This window comes from Lactuca saligna, chromosome 8 (genome assembly GCF_052625555.1).
Source record: "Lactuca saligna cultivar CGN05327 chromosome 8, ASM5262555v1, whole genome shotgun sequence".
Classification (NCBI taxonomy): Eukaryota; Viridiplantae; Streptophyta; class Magnoliopsida; order Asterales; family Asteraceae; genus Lactuca; species Lactuca saligna.
The window spans coordinates 284,512,168-284,531,241 of record NC_136424.1 but is presented as its reverse complement, the minus strand read 5'-3'; positions in this window follow the sequence as shown (position 1 = coordinate 284,531,241).

Genomic DNA, 19,074 nt, shown 5'->3' with positions numbered 1-19,074 from the left:
CCTGTCGACACAAGTCAAGGAAGCTCAAATAGAGGCCTTGAAACCCGAAAACGTGACAGGTGAGACCCTTAGGGGAATGGACAAGAATTTAGAAATCAAGAGTGACGGAGCACGCTACCTCATGAACCGAATATGGACGCCCAAGTTTGGTGGACTTAGAGAGGTAGTTATGAGCGAGGCACACAAGACTCCATACTCCGTACATCCCGGGTCAGACAAGATGTAACAAGATCTCAAACAACTCTACTGGTGGCCAAACATGAAAGCAGAGATCGCTACATATGTGAGCAAGTGTTTGACTTGCGCCAAGATCAAAATAGAACACCAGAAACCCTCAGGACTACTCCAACAACCTGAAATTCCTGAGTGGAAATGGGAGCAGATTTCCATGGACTTCATAACGAAACTGCCCAAAACTCAGGGTGGCCAAGATACTATTTGGGTAATCGTCAATAGATTAACCAAGTCCGCTCATTTCCTACCGATCAAGGAAACTTATAAAATGGAAAAGCTATCGAGAATCTACATCCGAGAGATCGTACGACTCCATGGAGTGCCAATGTCGATCATCTCGGATAGAGACAGAAGATTCACGTCTAGATTCTGGCAATCATTGCAAAAATCCATGGGAACAAGATTGGACATGAGTACAGCCTATTACACCCAAACTGACAGACAGAGCGAAAGAACGATCCAAACCTTGGAAGACATGTTGCGAGCATGTGTAATCGACTTTGGTAAAGCATGGGATGTTCACTTACCTTTGGTTGAGTTCTCTTATAACAATATTTATCATACTAGTATCAATACTGCTCCATTTGAAGCCCTTTACGGCCGTAAGTGCAGATCACCTCTGTGCTGGACGGAAGTGGGCGACACACAACTAGCAAAAGGTCTAGTCCCTGATAGCACCCTCACTGGTCCAGAGATCATCAGAGAAACTACTGAAAAGATCGTGCAAATACGAGAACGACTGAAATCATCGAGGGATAGGTAAAAGAGCTATGCCGACAAAAGACGTAAACCCTTGGAATTTCAGATTGGCGATTGGGTACTACTGAAGGTCTCACCCTGGAAGGGAATGATACGCTTTGGAAAGCATGGGAAGCTAAATCCTAGGTACATTGGACCCTTCGAAATCATTTCAAGGGTTGGTCCAGTAGCCTACAAACTCCGACTTCCAATAGAGCTTAACAAAGTACATCCAGTATTCCACGTATCAAACCTGAAGAAGTGTTTGTCCGACGAAACACTTGTAATTCCACTCGATGAGATCGAACTAAATGAAAATCTTAACTTTGTGGAAGAACCCGTCGAGATCATGGATAGGGAAGTTAAACGAACTAAACAGAGTCGCATTCCAATAGTAAAGGTCCGATGGAATGCTAAGAGGGGACCTGAGTTCACGTGGGAACGAGAAGATCAAATGCAACAGAAGTATCCACATCTCTTCCCCAGCCCCTAAGACTCTTCTTTTGTATTAAAATTTCGGGACGAAATTCCCTCTAATGGGGGGATGATGTAACAACCCGTTATTTCAAGTCAGTAAAAATCGAGTCCTGTAACCTCTTTGAGAAAAGAATTAGAATATCATCGAAAAATGAAGTATACAAAAACTCTATTTGGAGTACACTATGTGGTAGTTATAGTCTTAAGGTTTCCAAACATATAAATAACACAAAAATCCGAGTTATAACGAAGAAGTTATGATCATTCTAAGTTTTCCGACAAAAACCGGCAATACGAAGTTGCGTAAAAACGCAAAGTTTCAATAAAACACTTTCCGACCTTAGGTGTCTAAATGAAAGTCGTAGATATCGTTAAACTGCAAACATGCATAAAAAGAACGCTCAAATCGGACATCGTATGAATAAGTTATGAATTTTTAAAGAAATTCCTTAATCACGTCATTTTAATAAATAAATAATAAAAAAAATTCCGGAATTTGCCAACGGAATCTAAATGAAAGTTTTAGATCGTAGTCTCACCTTCGCGGGGATACAAAGAACGTCAAAAACGGAGTTCGTATGAAGGAGATATGAATTTTCGAAGTTTGATAAATAATTTATATATAATTTTTATTAAAACTTCGGTATTATCCGAAGGGGAGTCAGCGTCCTCATCCGAGGTACGCGCTGCGTACCCCTGTACGCCCCGCGTACCCGAGGAACTTGGCCTCAAACCGTCCACGTCGCCCTATGCGAGGCACCCGACCCGTCCGTCCGACCCGCCGTCCCATCCGACCCGACAGCCTAAGCCGTCCCATCCGAGGCCGAGGCAGTCGAGGCTTCGGTCACGCATGACGTACGCGTACGCGCTGTGTACGAGCGTACACCCCGCATACGAGGCCTCTCAGGCCCCCCTATAAATAGCATGCGAGGGTTCCCGGGAAAATGGCCCATTCTCTCTCCTTTTGCTTGCGTTTTACCTCGTTTTCCGTGCTCGCACTACCCCGAAGCCCTGGTCATTTTGTGCAAGTCCCTAAGGTCAATTTTACTCCCGAGGAATCCCGAGATTTCCAAGGAAAATCCATTTCCCGAGACGAAACTCTGCCCGGTTTTCCATCTTGCTAGCTTCAAACTTTCAAGTGAGTTCATACCCCTTTCAAACACACTTTAAATACATTTAAATGCTTTTATACTCTTTTAGGGGGGGGATACAAGCAAACATACGGTTATTATCGTGTATTTTATAAAGTTTTACTTCACTTGTTTTATCGAATAAATCACTTGGAACTTATTTCTATTATGGAAAACTCTTGTCATACTTTGTGTGCATTAGACATTATACAAAGTATATAATGATTTCAAAGTACCTTTCATTGTTAAGTCTTTTTATACATTCTAAAAACTTATGATTTTGCTTTGTCAAACATTGTGAAAAAGGACAAACTTTGCAGACAAAACTATCACTTTAATACCGACTTAGTTGAGAATCCATGAGATGTGTATATCTTCAAACGTTACTTTTCTTTATTAGAAAGTAATGCTGCAAGTCCTGTCTATAACCAGAGTCTCCCGTTCGGAGAACGTGTCAAATGTGTATAGATCTATACGGGAAGTCATGATCCCACGCCCTGACTGTTAGCTACAGTCCGTCTTTTGGGGTGACAGTTGTCATAACGCTGCGACGCCTGAAGAACGTCGTTACAGGCATATTATGTTTAGTATGGTTATAAAACTCATCGGATATACAATTATTATGGTATTATGCTTTTATGAACGAGTAGCTATTAAAGCTATTCTTCATCTAACAAATGCGATCTTCGTATAGCTTTATTATATAAAACTATGACACAACTTTTGAATGTCGGTTTCTTGCAAAGTTTTGGTCTTAGAGACTGCCATTTATGTTAGGAAAATAAGGGATTTTCCTGGTGCAATTATTTACAACTTATAACACGAACATTCATATGCATTTCATACTTTTATAAGAAAATAAGGGTTTTTCTTGAGAAACACAACAACTCGTATCTCAACCATTAGGGAAAATATGGGATTTTCCGGATTTAATACATTCACTTTCAACAAAACAAATCACAACTCTTTACATTTGAAATGCTGCGTTTTCTGGAAAATATACACCCATTTTGGAATGGCATCCAATTTTTCTAAACTACTTATGAACTCACCAACTTAATTGTTGACACTTTTTCTTTGAAATAACTTGTATTCTCAGGGAACCGCTAAGCAGGTTTGGGAATCAACTTTTGGGATTAACGCGCTGGCGTTAATTACTTCTTTTGAATGATGTTTATGTATTTATCTTTTGAACATGTAATGAATACAATTATGTAAACATCTTGGAAACTTTAATATATATGGTGGTGTGTACTTTCCTTTCTATGAACTGTTATGATACTGAATATGACGTCCTCTGCCCCCGAACGTTTCCGCCGTTCTTGTTTGGGGGTGTGACACCGGATGAGCGAGCGCTCATAACAATCTCTGATAAAATGAATTTTGATGTCAATGTTTTTGGTTTTGGAATGTTGGACAGGATTTTTAGTTATTTGTATAGCAGCCTCATTATCACAATGAATTGGGGTTTCTAGATAGTTCAGACCGTAATCCAACAGCTGATGTTGGATCCAGATAACTTGAGAACAGCACGCCGAGGCAGCAACGTATTCCGCTTCTGTTGTAGAAGTAGATATCGTATGCTATTTCTTGCATTGCCACCATACCAGTCTATCACCAAGGAACTGACACCCTCTTGATGTTGACTTCATGTCAAGCTCACAGCCTCCATAATTACTGTCAGCAAAAGCATATAAGTTAAATTCAGAATTTTTTGGATACCAAAGACCTAGTTTTGGACTGCCATTGATATAACGAAAAATTCTTTTGACAGCAATAAGATGCGAAAGTTTAGGATTAGCCTGATAGCGAGCACATTGACACACTGCAAACATGATGTCGGGATGACTTGCAGTGAGATACATCAAGGAACCGATCATCGATCTGTAGTGAGTTTGATCTACGGATTCACCGTCAATATCTGGAGTCAGCAGGGGTCTTTCAGCCATGGGAGTTGAAGCAGGTTTCGCGTCTGAAAATCCAAACTTCTCAAGAATATATTCAACATACTTTGCTTGATGTAGCAGGATTCTGGTTGAATTTTGATTGACTTGAAGCCCCAAAAACATAGTCATTTCACCTAGAGAACTCATCTCAAATCTCTTCTTCATGACACTTTCGAACTCTTTGCAAAGCTTTGGACATGTGGACCCGAAGATGATGTCATCAACATAGATCTAAACCAGTATATGATCATCACACACATGCTTGATGAATAAATTTTGATCAATGGTACCGCGAGAATAGCCGTGTTCGAGCAAGTGCTTTGTTAGGGTTTCATACCATGATCGAGGAGCTTAATGTAACCCATACAATGCCTTGTCCAACTTGTAGACATGATTAGGGAACTTTGAGTAAACAAACCCAGGAGGTTGATCAACATAAATTTCTTCCTTCACCTTGCCGTACAGGAAGGCAGTCATGACATCCATCTGGTAGACCGTGAAAATTTTAGAGGAAGCATACACGAGAAAGATTCGAATAGCCTCCAAATGAGCCATGGGAGCATACACCTCAGTATAATCAAGACCCTCAATTTGTCAAAACCCTCGGACCACCAATCGCGCTTTATTTCAAACGATTACTCCAGAATCATCTTGCTTATTACGATAGACCCAACGCATGTCAAGAGACCGTTTCCCTTTTGGTAACTCAACCAGTTTCCAGACCCCCAGTTTGTCAAATTGATTTAGCTCTTCATGCATTGCATCTATCCAGTTGGGATCATTTAGAGCCATTTCAATATTTTTGGGCTCAATTTGAGATATAAATCAAGAGTAAAGACATTCATTAACGTCCCCACTCTGACTTCTGGTTTTAACTCCATCACCCAGCCGGCCAATGACATTTTCGATCAGATGATCACGCTGAATTCGAGAAGGTATGTCTTGGCTGATCTCATTGATAGAAACAGGAAGAGTGTGAATATTGAAACCTCCATCATCTGCTGATCGAGTCCGATTATAAGACTCTGCTACAAACTCATTTGCAATTTCTTCAGGAAAGAGGAGTTCCATAAATGTTGTGTTGACAGCGGAAGCATCTCTAGACATGAACTCTCTTTCGATGGGTGTTAGAGGTGTAGCATCAGCATTAAGAGTTGTAGTTGGAATCACAGACATTGGACTAGTCGGTTGTACAGATGACTCCCCCTCAGATTCAGCAGAGAACTCCCCCTCAAGTGGAGCAGAGGATTCCCTTTCAACCGTTGGGGGTTTGTAAACAACCTCTTCATCTTCGTCTTCAATCACAGGAACATTCTTTCAACCGGAGGAAGATCCACTTGAATTATTCCAAAACACGTTTAGATATCTGAATAATGATGTGTAATCAAATAACCATTCGGGACCCACTCTAGCATCAGTTTCATTTTCCTCCAGCCAACGCACATCATAAGATTCAATGATTTGCTTAGTCCTTTTGTTGTAGACCCTATATGCGGTGTGCGCAACATACCCCACAAAGTAACAGTCATCAGCTTTGGCATTAAACTTAGGGTTGGAATCTAAGTGAAGAAGGGTGCAAGGACACCCATATACACGGAAATGGCTTACAGAAGGCTTGTATCCATAAAGAATCTCGTATGGTGTCTTCATCTGTGCTTTTTTGATTAGAACACGATTCTGCACATAGCAAGAGTGGAGTCCAAAGCATTATCCTTGCAGCATCTTTCAAAGTTCTGTTCCTCCGTTCAGCAACACCGTTTTGTTGAGGCGTGTGAGCAGAACTATATTGATGCACTATCCCCTTTTTTGCGCAAAAATGATCAAGAACCGAATTCTTGAATTCAGTTCCATTATCAGTGTGAAGCGCCTTCACTTGATTGTTAGTATGCTTTTCAATCATCACCACGAACTTTTTTATCAGATCATCAATCCATGTTTTGTTGGATAAGAAGAAGACCCACGTAAATCTAGAGAAATCATCAATCACAACAAGACAGTACGAGCTTCTGTTGATGCTCAGGACGTTGACCGGACCAAATAAGTACATATGCAATAGTTGAAGCACTTGATTGATTGAGCTGATTTGCTTGGGCAAGTGTGGTTTCCGATGATGTTTTCCTTGAGCACAGGAAACACATTTTTCAAACGTGATGAAGTCTTTGATAGGAAGGCCTCAAACCATCTCATTTTTCGCAAGACGATTCAGGTTTTTCGCATTTGCACGACCAAGTCTTCAATACCACAACATTGCATTGCGTTCGGAAACTTTTGAGAATAAACAAGTGACTTGTTTAGGTAGGTTACTGTTCATATCGATGATGTACGCGTTCCCATCCCGTTTTGATTTGATTAGGATCCATTCTTCTGGGATGACGATGCCAGGCTTGAGAATCATACACTCTTTATCAGTAAAATGCGTTGCGTAGCCTTTGTCACATATCTGAGAAACGCTCAACAAACTATGCTTTAATTCGGGTGCAAAGTTGACATTTTCAAAGCTCAACATTCCATTTGTAACAGTTCCTCACTGTGTGATCTTTCCACCATCTCCGCCCGCACAGGAAACATAACCCCCATTAAAAGATTGAATGTCACTTAGCTGGGAGATGACTCTAGTCATATGCCGGGAACAACCGCTATCGACGTACCAAGGATGAACGATATTCCTCTGCAACTGCCCCTGCAAAATGAGCGGAATCATTTAGACTTAGGAACCCAGGTCATCACAGTCCTGGGTTTCCTTTTCAAATTTTTTGATTTAGATTTTAAAATTTTCAAATTAGGATCTTCATTTCTAGTCACTTCAGAGGGAGGTAATGTAAATCTGAACAAGATTTGGGCTTCCATTGAAGTTTAGGTTTTACCACATTCTTTGATGATTTTGAAACATGCTTCTCATGAGTTTGCATAGACCTTTTGGATTTTTTACCAAAGTTAGTAGAAGATCTAGAATTGCTTTTTGACGAAACCGATCTTCGCTGAGCCTTGTTCGATTTTGATAAAACGTTTTGAGTTTTGTTAGTAAAAACCTTTTTATTTGTTTGAAAAACAGCCCTCTTTCTGTTCTTAATATCTTTCTGATCTTGACTTCGAGAGTGAGTTGTTGAGTATTTTCTAGTTAAAGACCTTCCTCGAGACTCATTCTCCCCTCTTGGTGACTGATAGTTTACAAAGATCCTATTTTGACAGTTCCAAGATATATAGCCACCAACACCACAATTAAAACAAATATGTTTTGACTTTATATTGCATTTTCAGATTTATTTTCTTTACAGACACTCTTACTCTTCTTAGAAGAACATGCATAAGAATTAGAGTGAGAAATAAGTGAGGGTGCCTCATTTTATTTGACTTGAGGAGTTGATGGTTCCTCATGAGAATCACAAGCATCAGAATTACCAAAAAATTCATCAAACATATCGAAAAAATTAAATTCAACAGTATCTGATGATGAGCTAACACAAGAAGCTTTTTTAGTCTTAACATTAGAAACACATTCAAATTTGTTTACAACAGAAAAATCAGAATTAAAACAGAAACAGATTCTCCAGCTTTACACTTGGCCTGATCTAAAGGTGTATCTGCAGAGGAAGTGAAAACATTAGTACTTTCAATGTTAATAAAACCTCTTGAAACAAAACCTGCAGGTTTGCCATATCAAAGATGTGGCTCCCTGTCAGTTTCGTTCTGTGTTAAAGGGATTGATGTGTAGTTATGATTAAAAGGAGGCGGAACACAATCATACCCTAAACCCTTGTTTTGATTTTCTTTAAATTTCAATTGGGTTTCATACAAAGACTCAACTGTTTTATTGGAAGCAGAATAATTTTTGAAACTCACATCTGTTTTTCGACTTTTAGATTTTAACTCATCAAGTTCTTTGATCATAGCATCAAGTTGTCTTTTAGTATAATCATAAATTTCACACTTTTCACTGAATTCTGATTGAATTTTTCTAAAATCTTTTGTTTTGGCATCTAGTTGGGCCTTAAGTGGCTTCTGTCCCTTCCTAATTTGATAACCCTCATATTTAAGGTCCTCTACTTGTCTACATAAGGTTTGAATTTCATCACAAAGAAGTGTAACGTATTCTTTGCAAGCAAAAGAATAGGACGGTAGATTTACCTCGTGCTTCTTGGGCTCGGAAGAGGTGGAAACCATTAGGGCAAACTGCAGTTCCATCATCTCTGCCTCGGGATCAATATCATTGTTCTTTGAAGCACCATCATCAATCTGAGCCATATGAGCATTTTCTGACCCTGTGATGTTTAAAGCTTGAATTTGATCCTCCCAATCAAATGACTGAACAACCATAGTTGTTTCTCCATTGGTTGTAGCTCCTGCACGATTGTTTCCCACTGCGACCATCTGTCGGTTGTTGTTGACTCTGTGATCTGGCTTCGGGCAGTCACGAGCAAAGTGACCCGGCTCGTGACAGTTAAAACATCTCAGCATACTTTTGTTGAATCCCACCTTTTTGTCAGCATTCATAGCCCAGTTGTTTTTCCCTGTTTTCTTGGCGAATTGTTTGGCTCTGAAAACAGCCATGACAATATGACAATTAATTTCCATTTCCTCCACATATTCAGGATGTATCTGGTCCAAGTTAGCAAAGGATAGCTGAGGTGGAAGATCTCCGACTACAAAGGCATTGTAGCAATTAACTAGCCCAGTGCCAAGAGCAAGATTTTCATCAGATTCTTTGATGTTTGAAGAGGAGACTTTGGCTAACATATTGGGAGCAGGAAAAGTTTGTGGAAATAGTACACTTGAAGTTTGATGTTGAGGAATTGGTGTTGCAGCATTGAGGGTTTGAATATGACGTTGTTGAACTGTGAAAGCTTGACCTGAGGAAGTCATGAAGGATGATAGTGTTGCATTGTTAGATGAAACACCAAGGTTTGTAGTAGAATATGAATTCATGTGGTTGATGTAACACCCAAAGTTTTGAAGGCCAAGAAAGGAAAGAAAATCCCTAATTTTAAGGGTGGACTCGGCGAGTCCAAGGAGGGACTCAGCGAGTCTGAGCGGGATCCGGGTCGAGGAGTAAGCGACCGACTCGGCGAGTCGGCCAAGGTGACTCGGTGAGTCACGTCTGAACGAGGAAAACCCTAATCCCGGGAGTTGTACCCTATTTAAAAGGTGTTATGTCCCTCCCTCAATCCCCATATCACCCTAGAGAACCAATGCACCTTGATTTCGTAAGAGCTTCCATTATTTGAGAGATAAAGCTTGGAGGAAGGAACTTTGGGGGGAAAGGAACTTGAAGATCAAGTGGGTTGCTTCAAAGGAGGAGGTGTAGATCCGAGATCTACTTCAGTGGTGTTCATCTTGGAGGTAACAAGCTGCTATTTTCCCTTCTTTGCACCTAGATCTATGTGTGTATTTGGGCATTCATGGCATTAGAGTGACCTTTCGAGCTAGGGGTTCAGATCTGAGGTTGTTACCTCAGATCCATGCTTATTTTGATCTAAAACCCCGTAAAGTATCAACCCTTGAATTGATTTTGAAGCCCCTTGGCCTTAAAACCCTAGTTTATGGCATATTTTGCCTAGATCTCCTTCTCTACAAGTAAAGTTTGCAACTTTACGTGTGGAATAGGCTTGGGAAGGGTAGATCTATAGCTTGGAGTCCATGCATGACTCAAAAGTCCTCTGCATGTAAGGAGAACTGAAGCGACTTGGTGAGTCCTTTGAGTGGACTCGGTGAGTAGCATGAAGTTGTGGAGAAACTTGACGAGTGGGATGAACAACTCGTCGAGTCGTATGAAGATTGCCTTGTACTCGGCGAGTCTGTTCTTGGACTCGGCGAGTCAGGTCGCGAAACCCCAAACCCTTCAAGTTGAGACTCGAATCAGTTAGTCGGGTGGAGATTCAGTGACTTGGTCAGGTCAGGACTCAGAAATCGGTAGACTCGGCGAGTCATGGACTGACTCGGCGATTCGAGTCGCGAATAGAGGGAATCAGATCATTTTGAACTCGACGAGTCAGTAGGGTGACTCGGCGAGTAGGGTTGACCTGGAAGGTTGACTTTGACCAGGACCTTGACCTTGGACCAGGGTTGACTTGGTTGTCTTCCGAGGGCCAGTTAGACTCGGTGTTGCATTGATATTGGTAGTTCGGGGAGCAAGAGGAGCAGGAGTACCGTGAGTTGTCGGGCAGCAACTAGTGAGATCATCAGCAATTTCAGCCAGTGCAGGTGAGTTACCCTTTGTGTAAATGGGTCTAAGGCCACAATGTCGGCCCATGTAGTTATGAGTAGAAGAACCGGGGGTTAGCCCTAGGCATAGTATGCTAGTATGATTTTCAGGACGAGGTCCAGTAATAGCGGGCGGGTGCTCAAAGAATTGTTTACATGATAGTTTATACTTGTTGTTTGTGTGATACATGTATGTGCCTGGTAGGGGGTGAGTGTGGGCGAGGTCCCGTAACTCACCAATAGCAGAGTGTGGATGGGGTTCCATATCTCATTAGTAGCAGAATAGGGGCGAGGCCCAAACTAGAATAGGAGTGAGAGTGGGCTAGGCCCATACCTCACTACCAGTAGGAGCGTGGACGGGGTCCCATGACTCATCAGTAGCAGGACATGGGCGAGGCCCAGGATAGGCGAGGCCTTAGGACAGAACCAGTTGCATGTGTTAGTTATGTGTTGTGAAATGTTTATGTGTTATTATTTGTTGGCGGGCGAGGCCCTGTGACAGGCGAGGCCTAAGTAAAACAGATCTGTATCCGAGCGGGGCGCGAAGCCAGGCGGGGCCTGGAGCGGCGGGGCCGTTGAAGCGGGCGAGGCCCAAGGTAGGGGACGAGGCCCAAGATAGAGGGTGTGGCCCAGTAAGTGCAGTATGTGGTTATGCATGGTATGTGGTAGGGTGGGGAACTCACTAAGATTTGTGCTTACGGTATTCGGTTTGGTTTTAGGTACTTCCGGTAGCGGAGGGAAGAGCTCGGGGTGATCGCATGGCACACACCATAGATTAGACAGCCTGGGAATGTTTACTCTGATAATAAACATGTGTTTTCAAAACTTATACTCATATTATGTCTTGGGAATGATGATTTTACCTTGAGTAGTGAATTATTAAAAGAAATTTTTGGTCTTAAATTTTGGGTCGTTACAGTTGATTTCTCTCTATTTGTCATCAATGTCACAGGCTTTGATGACTTCCATGATTTTTGCAAGAGTGAGACGGTTTAAGTCCTTGGTTTTCTTAATTACAACTACATTCATATCCCATGATCGAGGAAGTGCATTCAGAAGTTTCTTGTTGATTTCTGACTTGGACAAATAAATTCCTAAAATGTTCATGTCAGTTGTGAGAGCGGTGAACCTTTGCAATTGAGCCTTAAGGGTTTCTCCTAGAATGTAGTTAAACATGTTAAATTTTTGTCTTAACATGTCCTGTCGACTTTGTTTCATATCTTCATTGCCCTCGTAGACCTCAATAAGAGCTTCCCATAGATCTTTTACAGAAGTGTACTCACGAAAACCCTGAGCAATATTAGGAGATAATTCCATGGTTAGAGTAGCCAATGCTCTTTCCTGTTCTTCAACCAGTTCAAATTCTTCATTAGTGTAGTTTTCAATGGCTTTGTCAATCACCTGACCTCCAACTATCATCGTGACTCTAACAGGACCTCTAAGAATACTTCTCCAGATCTTGAAATCTTTCATTTTGACGTATTTCTCGATTCTATAATTCCACTCGGGAAAACCTACAGGAGACATCAATCTCAGAATGCGTGTAGTAGTGCCTATAACATCATCAAGTTCCTGAACATGAGATTGAGAATCCATTTGAAATTTAAAGTGATTTACCAGTTCCAAAAGAGTTTATAGTTGAGGTTTAGTTGAAATGATTTCGACCGTAAGAGATTGCGGTTCTTTAAATGGACAGTAAACTTAGTTTACGGTTGACAGTAAATTGCTATTTATCTATTAAAATTCGTATTTACTAGACTAAAACAATTCCTCTAATGCCTAGAACGCAGAATCTATCGATCAAACGGTGGGAATAACGGTTTAAGCACAAAATCTCGATCGGATGAGTTTGATATCAGTTTACTGCTCTGATACGAATTGTTAGGTCCGATTCCGGATCTAAAACTGAAAATCAAACAAATGAAAATCAAGAATAACAAGATAAGATGAGAGAATTGAGCTTGCACAGGATTAATCACTAGAAACCGTCAGGTACAACTCAATAGTGGCAGTAAACTCCTAGATCATCCAACCCCCACAATGACTAGGAACTAATCTATTTATACTTGACTGGACCGCAAACAGAGTTTGCGACCGTAAACGTGTTTACAGTAGTAAACACAACAAGGTACATACTAACAAAAGGAAAAAATTACAGACACCAAATCAACAACAATCACATGATAAGCCTAGCCCAAACCATTTTCATGGCCCTTCAGAATGACGAACTGATCCAAGTAAGAATGGCATACCCTACTCATTAATCTCATGAATATTATGGGTGTATTGGTCCTATCCGAGGGGTACCACTACGGACTCGAAGTGTCCGCCTCGAGTTCGGAGGGTAGTCTTAAGGACATCCTTCCCTAACACTCGAAACTGCTGATATTCGGATCTCGGTCCATTTCTGAAAGGTAACTCGTTCCTTGTGTTTGCTCAACCGATTCATCTATGAGAGGCAGAGATAACGATTTCTAATGGAAATCTTGACGGAGTCCTGGATAGTCGAGGTACATATGATGCAATCCATCGACTTCTGGAAGAATAAGACCGGAGCTCTCCAGGGTGAGAAGCCTGGTCTTTCAATTCTTTTGCTGAGTAGTTCGCTAAGTTGTCCGTACTGTTCTTGTATCTCCGTACGTGTTTAGACTGTAGGGCAATCTGGTTACAGGAGTCGTATTGGGTTCTAAGTTTGTTCATATGACAATGCGATCACTCGTAGTCTTGGGCGGTTCTCCGTCCTGAAGTTCATATTAGACTTCATACATGGTTCAACGATCACTATCTCGTGTATACGAGTCGTATATAATTAAGGTTGAAAAGATAGTCGAATTACTGATTCTTCTTTAAGTTCACATCCTATCGAGGAAAAAGAAGTTAAAGCGGAATCATCAATTCTAAACCTGTAGAACCTTGATTATATACACACCCTATGTATACATTCTTCAGTTATAGATCAACTGTATGAATCTTTGGATTGAATTTGATGTATTGTACGAGTGATACTTCGGGGATTTCTTCGGAAAGGAAAAGAACTATGAGGTACTCCATGCATGAGTACTTCGGTGTTCTGACATGACGGCTTCGCTGGAAGGCGATTTCAAAGAAAGAGATGCACGTATGAAGCTGGTTTTGTATGGATCAAATTGAATCTAGCTGTATGATAATGTCAGGATCATAAGGAAAATTAAAGATATTAGATTTGAACTTAAGGCGTTACAGACAAAACACAACCGTGCAACCATCAACAGAGTTACAGTACTTTAGACTTACTACAAGGCCATTGCTGCGAACAAAGTATACTACAAAAGACAAGCATACGCAGCACGATCATCCCTATACCGACGGGATCTCACAAAAGATAAGACTCTAGTTGCACTAGTTTTGGATGGTTTATAAGTCTCTTACAATAAAACGCCTTAATTATTTTTACACGGGTCCGGAGGAGGTTCTCCTGTAGCTGTGATCCTGAGAATCTTCCAATCAGTGCCCGAGTTCATTGTTATTGGACAATCCGTCTTGAAATGTCCCATCTCTCCACATAAATGACATATCTGGTTAGTGCCAGCATCGGTAGTGGAAGTGAAGTGTTTAGTAGGAGTTATGGGGATGCGGGCGCTTTCCTTGTTCTCCCTTTTCAAGCAATTTCTTTTATAGTGCCCAGTCTCACCACAATAATAGCAACCCTGGCTGGCTCTAGTGGCGGTGGCTCCACAGTAACATGCAATGTGTCCCAGTCTGTTGCAATTGATACATTGCAATACTCGGCAGGGTCCATTATGATGATAGCTACACCTACTACACTTCGGGAGTGTTCCCTCATATTGCTTGTGTCCCATTTGGGCTTGACGTGTCCATTTCTTGAACTCTGAGGTGTGGCTTCCTGAGCCTGCGACTGTTATCGTTTGATGACTTCTTGGATCGGTACTACGATCGGGATTTTCAACCGCTTTGGCAGCATTGATTTCGCGGATAACACTATGATGCACAAGAACAGATGTCACGTCATCCATCACGGCAGCTGTAACCGCGGTTTGAAAAGTAGCGGGGTCCATAGGATAAGCGGAGGTTTCATTGTTCGGCTGGCTATTTCCGGATGAAGACATGATTCTATAATACGAAAGATAAGAATTTTGTGAGCGATTCTGGTTGACCCTAGATGTACTTCGATTCCTTAAGTAAAGAGTAAGAGCATGTTCTCGAAAGTTTGACCTACATCCCTATGATACAATCCCAGTACTGAGTGGAAGTAAGTTCGTAGAATGGTCTCAAGATGTTTTTCTTTCAAGCCGAGGTATCGTTGGTTGGTGAATAATATGATCCAACCACTAAACGAGACTTGGAAATGTCTCCGGAGCTAACTTGCTATAGTCCAATGACTTAACTAAAGCATGTTTCAGATAGACTAAAATGAACGTATGATAAGAGTACCTAAATAAAGAATGACACAGAAGTTAGCCGACTATCAATATCTTCGGTATTCATGATGTAAAAGTTTGGGAAAATGACCTTGTAAAAGGTCTTACATCATATCCAGAGAAGATAGTTCTTGACAGCATAAAGACTTAACCAATAATACTTACAGTACAAGATAGTTTCATAGAAGATGCCACATCGGGCATAGATAGAAAAACGATTACTTTTTAACAAGCAAAAAAAAAGTAAAGCATTTATTACTGGCAATGGTCATCCCTCTGGTGAACTCTCAGTTCAGCCAGTTAACCTTCCATATCAAGCAGGTATCTTTCGTATACCCTATGACGTACTCGGAGCTCTATGACTTCGGCTCGGGTTTCAGCTAGTGCTTGTAGCATGGTTTCTTGGTCTCTCTCGGATCTCTCACAAGCATGTTAAAGGCTGTTGGTGAAAATGATATTCATCCCTCCATTGGTGTCAACTTCCGCGATACGACATAGAGCTGTCTTGCCCTGAATTTCGTTTCAAGCAACTCTACGGATCAGGATTGGTAGAACTTTGTCTGCTGTGGTCCCTTCATTTACGTTGTAGAATCTTCGGTCTCCATTAAACAGCATAGGCTGATCTTGATCTTCACTCCATGCTTCCAAACATTCGACCCATGGAGGCGTCGGGCCATGAAAAGCCAGGCGAGGGTCAGGATTTGGAATGGGAACTACCAGAGGTGGGTTCTCAACCTCAGGTTCGGAGTAAGTACCATCCGGAAGGTCTTCATCATGGTGATCATTCATAGGGATAGGTTGATCATTCCCTGGTCCTTCTCCAAACCATCTAGCAATGACTTCGTTCAGAAGGTACTGGTTGCCGTGGGGATGGAGTCCAACAATGTTATCTACGCAAGAAAAAGGGATACAGAAATAATTAATATGCTATCTAACTAGAATTTTTAAAAGATGATCTTTATCAGTTACCCCAACACTTGTTTAGAGTATATCAGCTATATGTATTCCAAAACATGATACACCTTCGAATAGGTGGTCCTAACTCTAAGCCCACAACCAAACAAGGAACAGGAAGTAGAGAAAAGGTCACAGATTCTAAGTCTATGACATCCTAATTACATATAACCTTATCGTATCCACTAAACAACTATTGACATAGCAATAAAGATCTTTAGTTCTCAGATAAGTAATTATAGTAACACAAAATACTCCTATAGTATTTTAAGTTTAATGTTCTGTTCTATTGCTCTCGTTGTACTAGTGTTGGTAAGTTTTTAGACTTGTTGCAACTTCACAACCATACTTAGGCACATGCTAATCACTCCTCGGATAATGTAGTTGATCAGGCTACTTCTTCCCAGGGTTGACCATATGTCTCTAAGTCTACTTGTGTTGTCCAACAATCGTAATACTTTTGTTCTGTCCTAGTGACACTGATTTTAGTATGAATTCAGGTATGTATACTTGGTTAAATATTTTATTATTTACAAGTATAAACTCTTTATTAGAGTGTTTATACTTCGTATATCTTTTATGGGTTGATACACTCGATTTACTATAAATAAAGCTTTGATACCAATCTATCACACCCCCAAAACCTGAACGGCGGAAACGTTCTGGGGTGGAGGACATCATGTACAGTATAACAACAATGAATAGTAGTAAACAATCAACAACATCATCCACTGCATTAATAATATAATTTCATACATGTGTGTTCTGTCAAGGTTATAGACACAAAAATATACACATCAAAATAAAAGATTGTTGGGTTATGAGCATTCTAACACTCCTAAGTGTACATGCAACCCTAAATACCTTGGATCTATGTTTTCTCTATTATAAATGCAAATATGAACATCCAAGGTATTATCCTAATCTAGCATACAAAACTATCAATGTAACAAGATAGAATACATACCTCTTTGATGTAGAATGTCTTCATGAAGCTTGAGTGCAGAGTGCCCCAAGTGTGACACCTCAAATGGTTCACACAACACCAAATACACTTGGAATAACTTGAGAGAATTCTACACTTCATAAAATCGGCTAGCCCTCTCTAGAATAATCTAGTGGCCGATTTTGTCAAGAATAAGATCTTTATATAGTGTTACAATTAGGGCAAACCCTAATTGTCATGACTTTCCATTTCCTTGGATCCATGGGTTCAAATACACCATGGAGCTGATGGGTTTTGAGCATTCTAACACTTCCTAAGTGTACATGCAACCCTAATAACCTTGGATCTATGTTTGTCTAATTATCATGCAAAGTTGAATTCCAAGGTTATATTCCTATCTAGCATACATGGGGAACAATTTTAACTTAAAGTATAGATAGAATAACTTACCTTGTTGTTGTTTGTGTTCCTTGAAACCTTGTGAGCCTAGCACCCCAAGTGTGATGCCTCAAATGCTTCACACAACACCAAATGCTCTTGGAAGAACTTATGAGAGAACACACACTTCTCAAAATCGGCCAAGCCCTCTTGTTTGTTAGTGTAGGACAGATTTTAGGTGGAGAACATGTTTCTTATATAGTGTTGACACATCTAGGGTTACACCCTAATGTGTCATGACTTTTCATTTCCATGACCCATGGGTTTGTAACTCCCATGGAGCATCCATGGAGCATCCTATGGGTGGAACCCTAATATTATTAATATATTAGAACTTATAATATATTAATAATCTCCAAGTGTTATTTCTCTCATTTAGTCTATCCAATTGCATGATGCCATGCAACCCAAATGGACCATGCCGGGTCGGGTCAAGTACATACCAGAAATAGTTATGGACTTAGACACCTTATCCAACAGTCTCCCACTTGGATAAGTCTAATAACTATTACTGCAAGTATGACTTTAGGAACCGATCGGCAATCGTAGCTTTTTACAAGGTTTCTCGAAACTGAGAAGATGATGGTACGCCATTTGAGATAAGTGATCATATAATCCTCTGTTCTAGATATCAGTCGGACAAATACATGGAACAATGTCTTACTTATTGTCCAACAGTTTGTTTCCCGATTTCCGATTTGTTTGACAAAGAACTTCATTGAACACATCAATTTAGTTCTGACCGGGCCCGGTACATAGGTCAAAACAAAATCATCGAGGGGCCCAGATATCAGCTTCTAATCCAAGAAGGAACAGATAAACTTCGACTCATATGTTTGTTCTACTACTCATTGAATTACACACAAGAGCGCGATTTATAACATCGAGTTACCAATGCATTTTTTGTACAATCAATGCATAACCAACTTGTAAGTAACAAATCATATCTCTAGGTTTGAAGACTTATACGATATTACCGTCTCACGATCACTCGAGATAGAATTCCATGAAGTGATTCCAGTGAGCGTGGGTTGAGTCCAATGCTCAGAACTTTTGAGCACTCATGATTGCTGTAGCCTTGTCCAAGACCTCTACAACCAAACATGACAGTCTTGATTCATATCTACTTCCGACATATGACCGACTGTGGAGGTTTGAATAATATGTTATACCAAACAAAAATTATTCTGGAAGTCAAAACATGCAAAAGAAATATAGTAAATGATCGACAAGAGATAGCAACACTTTACTCATAAATAAAACACTTTTATTCATCATCAGATGTCAATTACACTTTACAAATTTCGAGGTTATCTAACTACTAAATCTAATATCATCCTTCAGCCCTATGCTCCGAGCATGCTGGAGATGCTTAACCCGAGTCAGTCCCTTCGTGAGGGGATCTTCCGGATTCTCATCTGATGATACCCTCTTTGCCACGAGGAGTCCTTCTTCGATCCGATGTCTGATGAAATGGTATTTTCTGTCGATGTGTCTGGATCTCCCGTGATCCCTTGGTTCCTTGGCTAAGGCAACAGCACTTTCACTATCACAGAAAATTTCCATTGGCTCTTTAATAGCTGGTACAACTCCAA